Consider the following 21,593-nt stretch of genomic DNA (forward strand, 5'->3'; position numbering starts at 1 on the left):
TGTAGAGACTGTGGGTTCAAATCCACATTCCATGCAGATTGACCTGGGACTCTAAGTAGCAGTCTATCTGCTGTTTTAGTGTCCCCAATAAAGACAATATTGATCATTGATTACCTCATAGTATATTTAAAGAAAAATTTTAAGTCACAACATCAAAAGACAAAATGGTACCACTTCTAATATTTAAAGCAGGACCACATACACAATAGAACGTTCTTCCTAATTTTTAGATTGCTTTGTATCTCAAAGGAGATGTTAGGATGGGTGGATGAGAGCTAGGAGAATATATCATCTCCTGAAATACAGTAACAATTCCTCAAGTAGGTCCAGGATGCTCTGTACATAAGGGTGATCAAGGAAATTTCCCATATCCTTCTTCTGATAAAACTGTTTGCTCTTGTGAAAAGTCTTGACAGTGAGGAGATCAGGAAATTATAACATTAAGAGGTAATTAGTGGAGATGTATCTCTAAATGAAAGATAGTAAAATGCAATGTAAAACATTAATGCCATTTTTGAGGGGTTGAGGTTGTGATTAAAACACTCCATCTAAGAACTGGGTGGTCATTGTAGAGTTATAATTATCAGCTGCAAAATAGTTTTATTTTGGTTTACTCCTAGCGCACTAGACACACCTCATGAAGTAATAAGAAATTACGGTTCTGTCCTTTGTACCAAATTGACCTGGTACATTATGTATTCACATTTAACCAGAAACATTTCTTATTCTTAATGAACAGAGCTTCCTTGGGGTAAAGTATTTGGCAATACCTATGAAGAACCTTAAAAATGTTTTAAGACTGGATCATTCTTTGATTCAAGTAATTAGAGACACAAAGGTTTAAATAAAAGGAAAGTTAATGGAATACTGTCTATGGAAAAAACTGACAACATTTTTTTTTTTTTTAGATTTCTAGTAGTAGATGACTTATGGAATAAGTTATGGTTTGTACACACAATGGAATGCTACACAATCATTAAAAATGTACACTGAGTACAATTAATGATATGGGAAACTGTTTCTGTTATAATTATAGTATTAAGTAATAAAAGAAAGTTCTGAAAGTATGTATACATAGCAAAATATATTACATGGCTCAAATGTGTAAAAACAGAATATATGTTTATAATAGAGAGATATATAGATAGATAATATACCTATGTCTATAGTCTATATATGTCTATTATATATATATTCATGGAATACTTGTGTTTATGTACACATATGAACATATATATAAATATATGTGAATGTTTCTGTATATATATGTGTGTATGTGTGTATACATATAGAAAAAAATTGGCAGCAAATATACCAAAAACTTACTGTGATACTGTCGATGGTGAAATTATAGATGGAGTTTTCTTTATAGTCCAAATTTTAAAAAATGAGCATGTTTTATTTTTACAATAAAATGTTAGTATTAAATCTTAAACCACTATTGACACTGCCACAAAAAACAGCATTGTAAAGTCAAGCTTTGGGTGCAGCTACCCCAAACTCACACCTTGGTCACGTGAGTACTTGTTTATTTACCCAGATGTGATCCTTTTCAATGTCAGAATTTTGTGAGACAGATTGGTGCCTCATCTCTGCAAAGCCAATTCTACTTGCTCAAGGAGAATATTCCTTGTTTATGCTGCAGGCAAAACAACTAGTATTTTTTTTAAACCTCAGGTCTATTGTGAGAATGAGCCATCTGTGGCAGCCGTGGTGTTTTTCCCAACCTAATAGCACCTTTCAAACTGAACTCTTGGGCTTTTCCAGGCGCTACTGACAGCTGCGGAATGATTATGTACATATTTGATATAAGCTGTTATAAGATGGTATACTGAGAAATCTTGCATATATATGTAGTATGGGGAAAGAAAAATGAGAATAAAGCCAATCTTGTGGTTTAGTTTCTAGAGTCCACAAGACCATCTTGCTGAGTAAGGCTTGGTTGAGGTAACATGGCCCCATGACATAACTTCATCACTTCAGAAGTGGGAGCGAAGTCTTCCGCATCAACACTTTCTGGAAATATGTTAGAGGCACATAGTATGTGGGGCACAAAGTAGGTACACTGGAAGCTTCTTATTTTAATCAATGAAAGAATGAATGAATATTCAGTTCAGGGAATTTCCTCCTTTGGGTGACTGGGGATGTGCTGGTCTACTCTGTTTCCACCTACCCACTTGCCTTGGAGAGGAGCAACGCAGAAGCTCCTATGGAGAGAAGGAGGCAGGGCATCCAGCATCCTTATAATCTGGGGATAGGCATGTGGTGATGCCCTAGATATTTCGAGTAGCCCAAGGATTGTCAGCTTCTCCCATCTATAAATGCAAACATTGGCCATCACTGGTGTTATTTTATTAATATCACAGCCTCATGGTTTCTCTGATTAGACTTGATTCTTCTAAAAGTTACGAGGGAAGACTTGCCACAGGCTTCTAAATACAGCAGGAAAGAAACATAGAGTAAATTTTTAGGCAAAGCAGGTTCTGGGCAGTCCTCAGTGGAGAGCCCAAGAGTTTCTCCTGGTGGAGTCATTTTCCCGAGGCTGTATTTCCTGCTCCCCTGCATCCTTAGAGTTTTGAAGTTTGGCAGCCTTCCCTTTGGTGGAAGAAAGCTGGAAGGAACTCTCGCTCATTTTCCTTGGCTTGTCAGTGTCACTCTGTACATCACCTCGCAGCTGAAGACGTGGATCATGTGGGTCCCCCCACCCCCACCGCTGGGACAGCTGGAGAAATACATAAGGTGGCCTCAAACTTAAACCTGAGGTTCCTCAGCTAGCTCGGCACTTCCACTTAATAGTGAAATATATCTTTCATAGTCCACAAAAGTATCCCTTCTGGGCCTTCTTTGTCTAAACTTAATATTTCCTGTATTAAGCCTTATAACAATCATCACAAGGAAGGTTGAATGCTAAAGAATTCAGAATCAATTAAGACTCCACCAGGAAATCAAAACCTTCTGTTAAGCTGTAAAATGCTGTGGGATGAATCGGTGTCACCTGACAGTATTGCTCCAGAGATGTATTGTAAAGCCTGGTACTCAAGGCCAAGCTTCTCATTCTACAATAGCTACAATCCCCTCATCACGTGAAGTTTATCAGTGCTGGAAGAATAGAATAATATGTGATTATACAGCACTTCCACTGATGGTTCTTTTCACTAATATTGATAGAAAAGATTCTTCATTCTCGTGACACTTTCACTGCTCTTTAGAAAAAGATTTCAAAGTGACAATAAGGCCAGGTTTTCCTGCGGTCAGTCATGAGTGTCTAATAGTGGAGTTCTTTTTTTAAGTGTAATTGCAAGATCAGTAGCTTCAGATGAAAGTAACTACAGGATCTCAGACAGGGATGACCAGGGGAGCTCACAGTGGCTGAACACAAAGTCAAAATCTTTTTTTTTTTTTTTTGTAAATTTCATTTATTTACTTACTTTTGACTGCTCTGGGTCTTGATTGCTGCTCGCAGGCTTTCTCTATTTGTCATGAGGGGCTACTCTTCGTTGCGGTGCACAGGCTTCTCATTGCAGTGACTTCTTTGCTGTGGAGAATGGGCTCTAGGTGAACAGGCTTCAGCAATGGTGGCACAGGGGCTCATTAGTTGGGACTTGTAGCCCTAGAGCATGCAGGCTTGGTGATTGTGGTGCATGGGTTCTAGTTGCCTGTGGCATGTGGAATCTTCCTCAACCAGAGAGCCAACCCATGTTCCCTGCATTGGCAGGCAGATTCTTAACCACTGGATCAGTAGAAAAGTCCCAAGATCAAAGTCTTGATGGGCAGACACAATACATAGGTCCCAGATAACAAGAAAGCATTTATCTTTAAATCAATATGTGAGCAGAACCAAGAGATTTTCACAGGAAAACAAAAATTTGCCATCAGAATTCCTAATAATAAATGAAAAAGAAAGTGAAAGTTGCTCAGTCATGTCTGACGCTTTGCAGCCCCATGGACTATAGTTCATGAAATTCTCCAGGTCAGAATACTGGAGTGGGTAATCTTTCCCTTCTCCAGGGGATCTTCACAACCCAGGGATCGAACCCAGGTCTCCTGCATTGCAGGTAGATTCTTTACCAGTTGAGCCACAAGGGAAGCCCAAAAATACTGGAATGGGTAGCCTGTCCCTTCTCCAGTGGATCTTCCTGACCCAGAAATCAAACCAGGGTCTCCTGCATTGCAGGTGGATTCTTTACCAACTGAGCCATCAGGGAAGCCCTGATAAGAAATAAGTTATGCTAACAAGACACCCAGTTTACATGTATGTATCTCCACATCTAGAAAGTTCCAGACAAGTCAAGGGGCAATGATGATGCAGGGAACAAAATTCTGAATATTCCTAGATTTAGAAATTCTGATACATGAGCAATAATGTCATGGGAAAATAAAATGCACTTCTGTTTCAAAAAGAATAGGCAACACTTCCTTCAACAATTGTTAATCGTTGCTTTTGTATTATTTTATATAAGGTTTAGAGATGGGACCTCTAGGTCCCTTCCACATATCAGACTGAAGAACATGACAAATATATTAATAGCTCAGAGGCTCTGCTTGCCAAATGCTTGTCCATATCGCCTGTACCGAGGCCATTGTTAGCCTGGCTTCACTATTTGCAGTGGGGTTGGGGTAGGGGGTTGCTCTCCTTTTAACGGGCCAGACCTCATTTTTATTTCCACTTCTGGGAAGAACCATTTGGCTCACACGAAACTTTGCTGGGCTCTGTTAATGGGGCAGGCATGTTGTTTGGGGCTGGTAGGTAATTTTAGTAGTATAGAGGTGGTTAATTCCATTGCCAGGGATGTTGAACTCTCTACACGGTCAGTTTGCTGTGTGCTCGCTTGGTGTATGTACACAGAGCAGACTGCAGAAATACGTACCTACTCTCAACGCAGCATGCAAGCTGTTAGCAATCTTCTTTACATTACCTGAGGCCCACTCCATCACCCCTTTCACTTAATATGATAGATTGCAGGACGTAATATAGAAAAATGTAGTGTGTGTGGCATATAAACTCACAGTGCATATCGGATTTAATATAAAATGCACAGAAGCCACTTTGTAATACATAGTCAAAAAGGCTGCAAGCTGCTGTATTGATGCTGTGCCCAGTTCTGGAGAATAAGGCCGGCTTCCGGTGCCAGAAAAGAGCATAGTATTCAATTTCTCATCCAGTATAGAATATAAATAAAACATGGTGTACGGTAACACCGAACTGCATGAAATGATTTCCCTTAGTACATAAACTTATAGCACCCAGTCCTTGCTTCAAGTTGAATTTTCCCAGTTCTCTCAGACAGCAATCGGGGATTATATGACCTTCTACAGCAAGAACTTCCCACTTAACAGATTCTAGGACTCCGCTGGGCCTCACGCTAATGGACAGCCATTAACCATCTTGGAACTCCCTACAATTCCCCGGAGCTTTGCAAGCTGAGTTCCTGGATCTCTCCAGAGTTAGGAGTTGACAGGCAGCTGTCAGTCAATTGGAAATTTCTTAAAGGTACACCCTGTAACAAATAAAAAAGTGCTCAGTGTTTATAATGAGGAAAGATTATTGTGCCACCACTGATATGATTTAATAAAAACATTAACCCCGTGGATGTAGACTTCTGGTCTAGTCATTCACACATAAATGCATATGTAGTATGCATTTCTTCATATGTATGGAGAGCTATTGATTCGTTTTGCTTTGCAGTTCTTGAAGACAGACAATTCTGCTTCTATAACTGCACTTTGAAATGAGTAGCTCTTAGCTATAGAAGTTCCCAGTTTCTGTGAAAGCCTGTGAAAATTAAACAAGCAAAGAAAGTATATTCTAATGCAAATTTAAAGATGTATTAATATTACTACTTTCATGAGGTTGGGTTTAAAGGGACACAAGAGGACTAATGCCGGAAACTTCTGAGATTAATTTTATCTTTTTTCTTCCTTCAGTGTCTTGGGTAATTTACTATGTTGCTGTTTGCTTCAGTCTCCCCTATAGTAAGTGTGATTGGTAAATTTTTTGCATATTCTACATGGTCCATTGGTTGAAGTTCGGGTGCTACGTAAGAGAAAGCAGAAGCTTGGGAGGAAAACAGCAGTGCTTTTCTTAGGGTTCATTGTTGTTCAGTCACTAAGTCTTATCTAACTCTTTACAACCCCATGGACTGCAGTACACTAGGCTTCTCTGTCCTTTACTATCTCTCGGAATTTGCTCAAATTCATGTCCGTCGAGTCAGTGATGCCATCCAACCATCTCATCCTCTGGTGCCCCCTTCCCCTCTTTCCCTCAGTCTTTCCCAGCATCAGGGTCTTTTCCAATGAGTCTGCTCTTCATATGAAGTGGCCAAAGTATTGGCGTTTCAGCTTCAGCATCAGTCCTTCCAATGAATATTCATTCAGGGTTGTTTTCCTTTAGGATTGACTGGTTTGATCTCCTTGCTGTTTAAGGGACTCTCAAGAGTCTTCTCCAGCACCACAGTTTGAAAGCATCAATTCTTCAGTGCTCAGCCTTCATTATGGTTTATGGTTCTTTGTGGTTCTTTAGGACTTATACGGAGATATAAATCAATCATTCTTTTGAGAACAACTCTCAAAACTGGCTGTGAAGCCCTGGTTCAGAGGGAATTTTAAGTGGCTACTGCTGTCACTTTCATCTAGGTGATTAGAGTACAATGTCTTCCACCTTTCATATCACAAATCTTTTGTCATTCCTGATTCTTAAATATAGGAAATAGATATTTTAAGAACTGTCCTCTCCAATCTGGGACTTTCACTGAAAGAGCAGATAAAGGACATAAATGAGTACTGAGATCCTGATGACTATGCTGCCTTGTTGCTGATAACACCAGCCAGTAGTTCGGCTTAATTAAAGTCATGGCCTTTTATCATCAATTCTCACATTCTAAATGTCTCTTTCTTCTTCAAAATCAGAAATGATTTCTGACTGAGAATGTTGTAGGACCAGAGCAAAGAATTCATGACTCTCCTTCATTCAAATTATATTAAGTTTTTCCTATATTTACTTTATGATTATCTCTATTCTTATTGCTATTAACAAGTACATAATTTTTTTTTAATTGTCTTGAGGGTGAGTTGCAAACATAAAGGGCCTTCACTCCTAAAAAGTTCTTTGTGCATGAAGAACAACATCTTCTTACATTACAGTAAAAATATCAAAATCAAGAAATTAACACTGACAAAATGCTATTATCTCATCTATAAACCTTATTCAAATTTTTCCAGTTGTCCTAATAAAATTATCTTTACAGCAAAAGAGAGAAAAAATTCTGGTTCAAGATTCTAACTAGGATCAGACATTACATTTAGTTATCTTGTCTCTTTAGCTTCTTTCAGTCTTGAACAGTTCCTTACTCTTTCTTCATCTTTCATGACTTTGCCACTTTTGTAGAATGTCCCCCTCAGTCTGGGTTTTTCCAGGGTTTCCCCATCATAAGCTAAACAACTTATAAGTGAAATTTTCTAAGGAAACATTTGGAGGAAGTTCCCATTTTTATTAGAGATGCAATATTATCAGAGTCTAGTGTGAAAGGATATTGCAACCAGAACATGATCAGAACAAGTCACAAGATAGAAACAGGGTCACCCACAAAATTATCTTCATAATTGATCTAATACAGTTCCTGTCACTTATCCCCCCTCACCTTCAAAGCACTACATTAAATCTAGTATTCTGTTAAGACAATAGGCAAAAAGAGATAGCTCCTGAACATGGCTACCTGAGCTTAGAATTCGGTATGGAAATGCATAACTCATAAATGAGGGCCATGCATATGTGTTTTGGTTTCTTGCATCACCTTTCATTATCTTAAGACTGAAAAGTTAATAACCCAGTATGTAATCATGCCATTATCAGTTTACATTGTAGTAAAGCCCATTCAAATGATGATTACATATGTTAATGAGTGTCGTTATAATGCACTACACAGTACATTACCTTCAATAAATATAATTGTTTATGCACTTTAATGAGGGTATATAATGCCCCCAAACTAATGGTATTGACTGCATTGTGATTTATGGCTCTAAAACTTTGCCATTAGGAAAAGAAATCTTACAAAACCTTTTATGTTTACCTAACTTTCTTTCACCCCCTAAAAGCTGCCACTCATCTCTCCCTCCCTCTGTTACAAGAAGGAAATAGCTCCAAGACGCTTCCACAATGTTCCCTGTCAATGCTTTTCTCAACCTGAAGAAGCAGGAGGTGGGTTCATTTAAAGGGTTTAACGAAGATCATTATGTTTACCCCTTAGTAAGGTTTAATGCATTATCTGGCAACAAAACTGATGCCACGTCAGAATTTTGGCTTCAAATCAAGTAACAAGGAATAAAAACATTGTTTGTTAAACTACACACTAGGAACAGAAAAGAAAGCCAGGGAGAGTGTTTGGCTCAGGGTCCTGCATCCGACCAGGGAAGGGATCAAGATTAAATTGTCCCTGAATACGCAGACCTCCAGCTAGGGACAAAGAGAGAGTGGGTGGATTCCACACAGCTCATTCTAACCCCAAGCTTCTTTCCCTTTTTCTTGGAACCTTTCTGTAAGGAAAAATCTAGTCTCATCTTGACAATGAAGCCCTAATCCCTCATATCTGATGAATAAAAAATATAATTATTGTGCATGATGGATACTTTGTTTTTCAAATGAATATAGATACTAAAAACAATGACTTGAAATCTCCAAATCGACTTCATATTACCTTACATTTTGGTTTTAGTGGTCTTCATGTTTCCAAGTAGACAGACATCATGTAGCTAATGTCTTCAGCAAAGACTTCATTAATAAGAGTTCTAGGAATTACTGATTAATATGTACAAACACTAAAGTCACCACTTTTATGCGGAACCTGAAGCAGAACTCACTTACGCCAGTCATAACCAGAATTCCTTTTTTTCCACCCAAGGAATAGAATCTCATTTGGAGCATTATCTGGTCTCTGGTTTCAGTGTGCATATTATCCAGCTAATTTCCAGCTTATCTACTATCTGTTTCTTACCCACAGAGTGTGCATCTGAACAGTAATTGGGGTGTGACCCATCGCTCTCCGTTTATCACATCCTTCAGCCCAGGGATAATACAGACTTCCTGGTGAAAAGCAAGGTTGCAGGAGGAACTTTCCCTCAATCACTGGAAACAGAGTTCTTTCACCTTTGGAAGCAAATTTGCATATGAGGTCTCTTGGTTTTTTCTCTCGCTACAGCATACTATCTGAAAGGATTTTTAGGAGTCTGTATGAATAAATAAAACTGTGCAACTTAAAGACGAAGATTAATTCATCTAGATACTCTTAATGCCCAGTAGAAATGACAACAGGGGATCCATGCTGGCATCTTAAAAGGGTTTTTTGAACAAAAGCAGTTTCTTAAAACAGATTCCCAGGATGGAAGGTAATCACTGGAGAAACTTTCCAAGGTTTACAATGGTGTCCCAAGTAGTTTGAAAGTCAGTAGTTTTGAAAAAAAAAATTGACATTGAGATGCAATTTGTGGTAAGATCTAATTAATTTTTTTGCTCCTAAGAATAATTTATTATTTACACTTCTTATTATATATGTATTTTAGCTTCATTAGTCTGCAATGCTGGAAAAAATTATACCTTCAAGTCCTATTTATCAAATTAATGGTGCAATTTCCTAGTGACACATTCCAACATTCATTAAACCAAGTACAGTAAAAATGCATTTAAATTAGATTAGTGTGATGTAATAAAGATTCCAGTGTAGGGGGTGATATTCTAGCTGAAGAGAAACACCCAGATTGAGTTGAAAGCAACTTTGAGATAATGCTTCAAAATTGATTTTGGCACTGGTTAAGTGAAAGAATAAGCAGTGGTGTCTCTCTCCTCTAACTGCCTCTGCTTAGCTATTGTTATGCTTTACCATGACAAGGGAAAAAAAAGACGCAGGGTTGTAGTACCATCATTCAGCAGAATGTCAAGCTATGCTCCGCCAAAGGCTATGATCGTAACTTGTTCTGAGCTTCTAGATTGTGACAGATTTGCTCACGATACAAATAAATACTGTAGACCCATTGTCATCATCAATTAGCTTATGTTTGAGGATGAAAAACACCAGGTACCCACCATTACATTACCATGCATATGTCCTCACTTGCAACGATTGGAAAAGGGTTGTAGCTTGTACTATCTCACAAGGCAAAGAGGTTACTTCTCCATGTTAAAAATGGTGAAACCCACATATGAAGAACTTCTCTCTTAAACACACATACTTGTTGTTGTTGTTGTTCAGTCACTCAGGTGGGTCCGATTCTTTGCGACCCCAGGGACTGTAATCCACAAAGCTTCCCTGTCCTTCATCATCTCCTGGAGTTTGCTTAAACTCATGTCCGTTGAGTCGGTGATGCCGTCCAAACATCTCGTCCTCTGTTGTCCCCTTCTTCTCATACACAGAGTAGAAACACTTAAGTAATGCTGTGAAAAATGTGTTCTTACATCGATATTCCTGTGCTATTACATTGCAAGCCCTAGGAAACTCTGAAATGGCCATTGTCATTTACAATGTCAGCTAAATCGGAATCTGAATCCATTAGGCTAGAAGTCTTTGTAAAGAAACCCTGACAGAACTATCCAGAGTCAAGGGTGGTGCTGCCTTCTGAAATATATCCCATAACTTTTGCTGTTTGTTTGTTGTAGGCAATTCTTACTAATAGACATATCATTATTTTATTATTTATTGTTTTGACTGCACTGAGTCTTCATTGCTGGGCGCCAGCTTTCTCTAGTTGCAGCGAGTAGGGGCTTCTCTTGCTGGGAAGCATGGGCTCTAGGTCATGAGGGCTTCAGTAGCTGTGACACAGATGGTTAGTTTCCCCAAAACATGTGGAATCTTCCTGCTTTGGATCAAACCCATGTCCCCTGCATTGGCAGGCGAATTCTTAACTGGTGGACCTCCATGGAAGTCCCTAGACATATTATTAGTAGTTAGGAGAAAGCAATGGTGGACACAAAGTGGGCAGCTCATGGTGGTCCACATGACCCGAGCTGCCTGCTCTCAGAACTAGGGGTAGGGAAAGAGTTGTTGAACCACACTGGCCATAAGTGGGCTTCTCTGAATATTTGTGCTGCAGTGAAGGAGGGAGAAGTTGAGCAGAAAACATGCTTCAGTTCTCTCTTGGCCTAGCTCAATACCAGATATCCATCCATCTTCATGTGTTTATCCACCCTCAAAAGAAGGATCTATGTGGAGGTCTCAGGAAAGAAATGAAAGTCAAAGAAATAGGCATGATATGGAACAAACATAAAATGGAGGTTTTCAGTTTTAGGAAATATATCTGGTTCAAGAGACCAAGAAAAGCATAGATTTCAGAAGGCAGGAAAAAAGCAAGCAGTGATGTTGGAACAAATTGAATCATGGCCAGCAATCAGTTTACAAAATCCTTAGAAATGTGATGGATTGGCAACTCCCTGGGGAATTTGGCAGTGTGAACAACCAAGTTGAATAATTGACAAAAAAATATTTCTGGTCAGCCAGGACTACAGATTGTCCATTTATAGCTGTCAGGTCATCCAAAGATTGACAGTCTGTCACTTAACTCTGCTCTCAGAGAGCCCAGAGCATCCTGACTCTGGAGGCAGGATTCAGTGATAGGATGAGAGAAGTTTGTAGTCACTACCTGCCTCTGGTTCCTGGACTTAAATCAACATTTTAAAATGAAGTTGAAGACAAGAATTCTTTTTTTGGGGGGGGTTCTATTTTGTGTCTCTTTTTGAAAAAAAAAAAAAAAAAAAAACTACTTTATAAATTACCAGGCTAAAATGGGTGTTTCTTAAGGTGTACAGCTTTATGAATTTTAATACATTGTATAGACTCCTGCCATCACCTCTATAATCAGGACACAGAACAGTTCCTTGTCCCCTCAGAACTCCTTTGCTATTTGTTTATACCCATCCCTTCCCTCACCCCACTCTTTGGCAACCGTTGATATAGTATCCTTGCCTGTAGTTTTGTTTTCTGGAAAATGCCTTTGAATATAATCATACACTACAGAACATCTGAAACTGACTTCTTCTCTGTAGAATAATGCTTTTGAGATTCATCCAAGTTGCTACATCTATCAAAAATTTGTTCTTTTTCATTGCTCAGTAGTATTCTATTATATGGATATACCACAGCTTATCTATTCAAGCACTGAAGGACATTGAGTCGGTTACAGTTTTTGGCCATTATGAAAACACTTCTATAAATATTCAAGAACAGGTTGTTTAAGAGTATATGCATTCATTTTTCTAGGGTAGATATCCAAAAATGGAATTGCTAGATCATAGGTTAAGAGCGTGTTTGAACTGCCAAACCGTTTCCATAGTGGCTGTGTCGTTCTGCACTCCCAGCTGCAGTGAAGGAAAATCCTGTTGCACCACAGAGTCACTATTTTTAATGTTAGCCATTCTGATTAAGTGTGCAGTTGTATCTCATGGTGGCTTTATTTTGCATTTCCCTGATGACTAATGATTTCCCCGGTAACTCAGATAGTAAAGAATCCACCTGTAATGCAGGAGACCTGGGTTCAGTCCCTGGATCAAGAATATCCCTTGGAGAAAGGGATGGCAACCCACTCCAGGATTCTTGCCTGGAGAATCCCATGGACAGAGTAGCCTGGCAGGCTGTAGTCTGTGGGTCACAGAGAGTCAGACACAGCTAAGCACTAACAAGAAACACTTTTTCATGTGCTTTTCTGTCATCCTTATGGACTCTTGAGTGAAGGCTCTATTCAAGTCTTTTGCTTATTTTTTAAAAATACTTCCTTCTTTGTCTTTTTAAAAAACACTTATTAAGTAATACATGATGTAATGCTGCCAAGCTTTTATGTTCCTTAGAATTTGAAGCTCCAGCAGGTCAGGGTATCTTCTTGCATGGCTCACTGCTTCACATTTACCTATTCATTTTTGACTGCACTGGGTCTTCATTGCGCATGTGCACTTTCTCTAGTTGCAGCGTTTGAGCACCATATTGCTACGTTTCGTGGCTTCTCTTGTTGCAGAGCACATGTTCTGGGGCATATGGGCTTCAGTAGTTGTGGCTCCCAGACTCTAGAGCACGAGCTCAGTAATCGTGGAGCAGGGGCTTAGTTGCCCAGAGGCATGTAGAATCTTCCCAGACCAGGGATTGAGCCCCTGTCCCCTTTATTAACAGTCAGATTCTTAACCATTGAACCACCAGGGAAGTCCTAATGCTTTTTTTTTTCTTACTTGATGCTCTGAGAGTTCTTTACAGATTCTAAGTCCTTTGTCATGGCTGTGGTTCACAAACAGTTTTCTCCCAGTCTGTAGCATGCAGTTTCATTATCTTAACATTGATATTCACAGATCAAAGGTTTTAAATTTATGAATCTTTTCTATGCTTCATGTTTTAGGGATCATGTCAAAGATCTCTTTGCATAACCCAAATCAGGAAGATTTCCTTCTACATTTTCTTTTGGAAATTTATCGTTTATGTTTTACATTTAGATCTGTGATCCATTTTAAAGTTATTCTTGAATAAGATGTGAAGTTGAGGTTTATTTTTTGCATAGTGAAAGTGAAAGTGAAGTCGCTCAGTCATGTCCGACTCTTAGCGACCCCATGGACTGCAGCCTACCAGGCTCCTCCGTCCATGGGATTTTCCAGGCAAGAGTACTGGAGTGGGGTGCCATTGCCTTCTCCATTTACTGCATACTAGGTTAATAAAAATTTGGTCATTTTTTGCATATGGATGTGCAATTACTGGTCATTACTAGTCATTCCCACTGCCTTAGTGGGTTGTCTTGGGGCTAGTGCATGTGAGAACAGAGGGAAAAGTAGAGAAAAAAAAAATAACCACAAAAAACAGAACTCTACATTCTCTCTGAGCATTGGGAGCTTCCTTTTTTCATGCCTCCAGCCAGAACTAGAGGACTTCTTCTCAACCTCACTGTTTATTCCTGGCGTTCACTCCTAGTTTAAGCTACAGTTATATCAGGCTGTGTTCCCTGGTGGCTCAGAGGATAAAGCATCTGCCTGCCATGCGGGAGACTCAGATTCGATCCCTGGGTTGGGAAGATCCCCTGGAGAAGGAAATGGCAACTCACTCCAGTATTCTTGCCTGGAGAATCCCATGGACAGAGGAGCCTGGTGGGCTACAGTCCACGGGGTCGCAAAGAGTCGGACATGACTGAGCGAGTTCACTTCACTTCATTATATCAGGCTGAGGGATACTGGAGAGAAACAGATGGCTCAGTACCATTGGTTCAGTGGTACTTCAAACCTGGTATTCTTCTCTGATTAGTCTGCCACTATTTACTCCTCGGAGACCTCAAATATAAGCTTGATGCATTCGATTCAGGTTTTATAGTTGTATTCAGGGGGAGGGATGGGCTGAAGGTGCCTATTCCCTCTTACCTGGAGCTTACTCATCTTTCTTTTATTGCTTCTCTCTGGGACATTTATTTCTTCCTCTCCTCCTCCCTTTCTCATCACCTCACCTCAAAGATCATCATTAAAATTCAGGTTGGGTTGTTCAAAATACTTCATTTGTCTGATAGATTGATATTTTCTCATGAAAGATTAGGTCTTTTAGCCCATTATTTTGTTTGTGGTTTTTGACCTATTTGTAAAATAATGCTGAAGTGTTATTTTCGGTTTGCAAGGCTTGCAGCAAATGTAAGCCTTTTGTGAACAGGATGAGGACGTGTGATAGGTAAATGGCAGTCAACTTGTAAGCATGGGTCACTCAAATCTGTAACAAAAGACTTCCTGAAACTTAATTCAAAATTAGAATGCAATCAGAGTCTAAGTCCTGGATGTACTAACATTCTACTGAGCATTAACTTTTATGGGAAAATTATACTTTTCTCTTTGCACTTTGATATGTACTTCTTTGTGTCAACTCAAACAAACATTTCACTCTTTGAAGGAAAGGTGTTTCCATATGGAAGGTTCTATGGTAACCCTGGTGCCCTCCTTGCTCTGACAGGCAGTTCACTTTCAGATTGCCATAAGAAAATGAGAGCTTGGCCTGGCTTCCAAAATCCGAGCTCAGGTTCATTTACCTCTGTCACCTCTACCCTCCCGCTCATGACCATTGATGTTGTATGCTCCTACTGTGTAGTTTGCTCAGATTTATACACTCAGCAGTCATTATTGACTAACTTGTAGCATAGACATCAAAAGTTAAATGGAAAGCGAGTAAGGACTTGGCTCTTTGATTTAGCCTCTATTTTTCTTTTGTTTAAACCAAAAGCTTTTTTTTTTTTTTTTAATGCAAGAGAAAAACAGAGGTTGAACTTGAGTTGATGAAAAATATGATTTCCTATTTCTATTTTTGTCAAGCTCTAAGACCCAATACTTGTTCTTTCTGTGATGGACCTGATTGGTCTGAACATGCCATTAGGGGACATGATAAACAGGAGACAAAGAAGCTCAAAGTAAGACCAACAGATGGCAACTTCAGGGCCTGGAACAGAAAGCATTTCACAAAAGAGACGTGGAAACATTAGTGCCTTGATTGTAGACAGAGACATGCTTAGGTGCAAGAGACTCCCCCAGTTAAAATAAAAAAGTTGGCTGTTGGTCCAGCACAGGTCCATATTCCTTCCATGCTAACTGTGTTGACATTCTTTCTTAATCTGTTGATCCATTCCTACTTGGGTCTAAAGCAAAAAGGGAATTGGAGCTGTTCTTTCTCCATCACAGCCTGCCCTGCACTTAGGACAATTAATATAGTAAAGACTCATCAAAGTTCTTTGGAAATCACAGAGGTCAGTTCACTAGGCTGAGTTTTAAATGAATGTTCAAAATACATAAAAACTTACTATTGTAACTACTCTAATGAGGCTTGATTTCTCCCTATGGTTCTGGAGAAGAGTGTTGTAGCAGTTTTGCCCCAGTGAAACATCAGAGCAGGTGCCTAAAATAACTAACATATTAACTTTTGACATTTAAAGATGGCTTTGCTCTGATCTTAGATAAATGACTACATATCTCTATGTTTTAATTCCCTTATCTAAATATGGGCAGATGTTGCTAATGTGCTACACAATGATTGTTAGAGAAGCACCTAAATAAAAGTACTTTATAAGTGCAGAGTGCTAGAAAATGCCACTTAATGGCAATGTATTTCCACCCACAGGAGAAAAAATATTGGTGTAAGAGATGAAGGACATAACACTCCTTAAAAAATAGAATTAGAATTCTAAAATGTTCATAGCCTAAACTATGAAAAATAAAATTAAAAAGAGAAAAAGAAAATTAAAAACTAGGTATTTCCAGTTTTGGCTTAGGTTGTAGAGAGTTTGCAAGAGCATCACTCATACTCTTAACAACACAAGCATCACCAAAAAAAATCTGGACAGACTTAAAGTTCACAACTTTTGGCTATCAGGGGGCTGAGGTCATGTGGCAACAACTAGCCCCAAACCCAAGGAGTTACAGATACCCTTTAAGGAAAGAGGGAAACTGAACACTTGTTTATCTGAAGCAGATGGAGCCAGACACTAGTAGGGAAATTTCATTAGGAATTGGGTGGAAAATTCTTAAAGATATGGGAGTACCAGACCACCTTGCCTGTCTCCTGAGAAACTTGTATGTGGGTCACACAAGTTAGAACCGAACATGGGACAACTGACTGATTCAAAACTTGTAAAGGAGTTATGACAAGGCTGTATACTGTCACCCTGCTTATTTAAGCTATATGCAGAGTACATCATATGAAATGCCAGGCTGGATGAAGCACAAGCTGGAATCAAGATTGCCAGGAGAAATATCAACAACCTCAGATATGCAGATGATACCACTCTAGTGGCAAAAAGTGAAGAGGAACTAAAGAGCCTCTTGATGAGGGTGAAAGGGGAGAGTGAAAAAGCTGGCTTGAAACAACATTAAAAAGACTAAGATCATGGTATCTGGTTCCATCACTTCATGGCAAATAGAAGGGGGAAAAGCGGAAGCAGTAGATAGATTTTATTTTCTTGGGCTCCTTCACTGCAGACAGTGACTGCAGCTATGAAATTAAAAGACACTTGCTCCTTGGAAGAAAAGCTATGACAAACATAGACAGCATATTAGAAAGCAGAGACATCACTTTGCTAACAAAGGTCCATATATAGTCAAAGCTATGGTTTTTCCAGTAATCATGTATGGATATGAGAGTTGGATCATAAAGAAGGCTGAATGCCAAAGAATCGATGCTTTTGAATTATGATGCTGGAGAAGACTCTTAACAGTCCCTTGGACTTCAAGGAGATCAAACCAGTCAATACTAAAGGAGATCAAACCAGTCAATCCTAAAGGAAATCAAGCCTGAATATTCATTAGAAGAACTGATGCTGAAGCTGAAGCTCTAATACTTTGGCCACCTGAGATAGAGAGCAGACTGATTGGGAAAGACCCTGATGCTTAGAAAGATTGAGAGCAGGAGCATAAAGGGGGCACAAAGCATGAGATGGATGGATAGCATCACCAACCCAATGGACATGAATTTGAGCAAACCCAGGAAGATAGTGGAGGTCAGAGGAGTCTGGTGTGCTATAGTCCATGGTGTCACAAACAGCTGGACATGACTTAGCGACTAAATGACAACAAAGCATGTAGGAGAATGGTAAAACCAAACAAAAATTCAAGAAAGCTGACGATATACAATGCCAAGTGCTAGCAAGGAATCAGAGCAATTAGCACTCTCACATAATGCTGGTATAAATGCAAAGTGGTGTAATAATTTTGGAAAATAATTTAGTAGTTTCTTACACTTACCTTATGATGTGGTAAGGCCACTTCTAGGTTTATATTCATAAGAAACGAAAACTTATGGCCTTAAAAACCTGTATTGATATGTTTGAAAGTGAAAGTGAAAGTCTCTCAGTCGTGTCCAGCTCCGTGACCCCATGGACTATATAGTCCATGCAATTCTCTAGGCCAGAATACTGGAGTGGGCAGCCTTTCCCTTCTCCAGGGGATCTTCCCAACCCAGGGATCGAACCCAGGTCTCCCACATTGCAGGAGGATTCTTTACCTGCTGAGCCACAAGGGGAGCCCATTGATATTTTTACAGCAACTTTATTAATAATTGCTAAAAACTGGAAGCAACTTAAATACCCTCCAACTGATGAATGGATAAACCAAGATAATACATACAGTGGAATATTACTTGGCCAATAAAAAGAAACAAATGATTTGCACACCCAATGGCATTGCTAAATCTCAAGTGATTTTGTTTAAAAGGAAACTAGACCTAAATTTTAGATAATATGTTATTCCACCTGTATGACATTTTATAAGAAATAGAACTATAGGGATAGAGAAAATCTGTGGTTTCTGAAGACTAGGGTGGGAGGGGAGGCTGATCACAAAGGGATGGGAGCAAATGGGGTACTAGGGCCATTTTGTATTGTGATTATGGTGGTGAATCAAAAACCATCGATTTATATACCATAAACGGTGGATTTTAGTGTGTAATTTAAAAAATAAAGAAATGAGTTTTGACAAACCTCCTAGTAAGTGCACAGACCATATCTGTGGGCACACAAACCACCCAGGAGAGGCTGAGAAAATTTCCACAACGGTGGGACATTAGTTGAAATTTTCAGAGAAGCAGGTATAAACTCTTCCCTATAGTTCTGTAGTTCTCCTGATACTAAGACAATGGGCTTTTTACTCCAAAAGGCAGTAGCAACATGTAGTTATATTTGAGAACGTGAAAGGGAAAAGAAATATTTATTGATTTTTATATACCATGCGTTTTGCTAGACACTTTTTCACAGAGTAACAGAACCTCACTGTGACCTCAAGATTTTATTCCCATTATATAGACGAAGAAATTGGGGCTTCCCTGGTGGTTTAGCAGTAAAGAAATAGTCTGGAATGCAGGAGCCACAGAAGACTCAGGTTTGATCCCTGGGTCAGAAGATCCCCTGGAGAAGGTCATGGCAACCCACTCCAGTATTCTTTCCTGGAGAATCCCATGGACAGAGGAGCTTGGTGGGCTACAGTCCACAGGGTTGCAAAGAGTTGACACGACTGAAGTGACTTGGCACACAGATGAAGAAATGAAGTCACCAAGAGATTGAATAACTTACTCAAAGTTCTGCAACTAGCAAGCAAAATTTGGGTTTCTACTGAAGATTGTCAGTCTTATCCTTCTTCTTTTATTAGAAGGTACCACCATCTACTTGTGAATAGATAAAGAAAGTCAGATTGGTCTTTCTCATCTCTTCTCATCGTTCCTTTGTCAGAGAGCTGTAGTCTTCACAGAGTCACAATGACTTTTTAAAATAGAAGATTGTAGGCAATAAGGGCCTCTCATTCTACGGTAGTATGTTGCTCTTTCCACCTGGTATTAAACAATGTTGTTAAATTTTAAAAATTTTTACTTAAACTTTCATAAATTTAAAAAGCAGTGTTTCACAAAGAATTACAAGATTTGCAAAATTCAATCTTCATTATTTGTTCCTGTAAATGTTCAGAGATTTAGAAATGTCTTACTTAAAATTCTAGACTAGCATTAAGAAATCATAAGAGAAAAAAACAGTACCATTTTTTTGAGAGTAGAGAACAGAGGTCAAGTCAGAATAGGGAGGGTTAGGAATATTTAATTAAAATTGGTTTCACTGGGCTGAGGTAAAACATTCATATGTGTATTATTGCCTTTTTATGATAAACTATTTATGATAACAATTTTAATATATATCTGATATTTTACCAGCTCAAACAACCTTTAATGAAAAAGAACTTGCTAGCACAAAATAGAATGTGTGTTATATTCCTGAAGGCAAAGACAATATTTTCCAGTTTTATTGAGATATAATTAGCATATAACATTGTGTATGTTTAAGGTGTATGACATGATTTGACCTATGTATGTGTTGTGAAATGATTACCATAAGATGTTTAGTTAACATCCATCACCTCACAGAGTTACGATTTTTTTTGTGATAAAAGCTTGAAGATCTACTGTCTTAGCGCCTTTCACATACTTAACACGGTGTTGTTAACTATACTCACTATGAACTCACACAGCTAAACTGAAAAAATAAATTCTCCAATGCACAGCAAAGACAATACTTAAAGTATATAAGAAATTAATTAGCTATAATTAAAGAAATATTCTCAAATACTCTGTAAATGATTATTCAGTAATTGGTTTTTGAGATCAATTTGGGGAAAAAAAATGTCTACCTCGCTTGCCAAATAAATTATAGAAGAATTAAATATTTAGCTATAGAAAAGTAAAACAAAAGTGCACTAGGAAATCGTTGATAAATATGTCTATAATATAGACTATAATTATATTTATATATATATAAATATATAAATATATAATATATAAATATTATATATATAATATATAAATATAAATATATAATATATAAATATAATATATAATATAATATATAAATATTATATATATAAATATATATTATATATAAATATAAATATAAAAATATAAAAATATATAAATATATTTATACTTTTGGGAATGAAGAAAGCTTTTCTAAGTATGACATCAAAGGCATAAATCAAAAGGAAAAAGCTGACAGTGTCAACTACATTAAAGGTAAAACTTCTGTAAATTGAAATCTTTATAATCAAATTAAAAGAAAAAGCCTAAGCTGGAAAAAAGCATTTGCAACATATATGGCAGGGAAAGAATTGCTATCCCAAAGTTAATGTCTCAAATATCGGTAACAGTAACAACCTACCAGAAAAAAAATAGCAAAGACTTGAGCAAAATGTACACAAAAGAATATAATTAGCCAATAGACCTTGAAAAACTAAATCTTTGAAATAAATACATGAAAATTTAAAAATAAGATGACCTTTGAAACTAATTGCATTGGTGAACAGTTATTTCCAATACCCAGCTGTAGCAAAAGAAAGTGTGAAAGTGTTAGTGCTTCAGTTGTGTCCGACTCTGTAACCTCATGATCTGTCCATGGACTTCTCCAGGCAAGAATACTGGAGTGAGTTGCCATTCCCTTCTCCAGGGGATCTTCCCCACCAGGGACTGAACCCAGGTCTCCTGGTTCAGCATCTCCTGCAGAATCTCCTGCAGGCAGATTCTTTACCATCTGAGCCACCAGGGAAGCGCAGTTGTCGTGGCAAGGATTTGAGCAAAATTAACATTCTCATTTGTTACTACAGAAGAATTTTTGCATGAGAATTTAAAAAATACATTTTAAAAGCCTTAAATGCTGCATAGATTTGACCCGGAAATTCCAGAGTTTGAAAACTATCTGAAGGAAGACGATATGGACAAACACTTACAGATGTTTATTGCAGTATTGTTACTAATAACGAAAAGTGCTAGTCTACATGTCCAAAAATGGGGGTGTGTCGGTTGGAGAATAATTTAGGGTGCACACATGGGCAGAGGAGCCTGGGGGGCTGCAGTCCGTGGGGTCGCGAAGAGTCGGACATGACTGAGCGACTTCACTTTCACTTTTCACTTTTCACTTTCATGCATAGGAGAAGGAAATGGCAACCCACTCCAGTGTTCTTGCTTGGAGAATCCCAGGGACCGGGGAGCCTGGTGGGCTGCCATCAATGGGGTCGCACAGAGTCGGACACGACTGAAGCGACTTAGCAGCAGCAGCATGGAATACTCAGTGATTTTCTTTGTTGTTATTGTTTAGTT

The sequence above is a fragment of the Bos javanicus genome, chromosome 24, assembly GCF_032452875.1.
Source record: "Bos javanicus breed banteng chromosome 24, ARS-OSU_banteng_1.0, whole genome shotgun sequence".
Classification (NCBI taxonomy): Eukaryota; Metazoa; Chordata; class Mammalia; order Artiodactyla; family Bovidae; genus Bos; species Bos javanicus.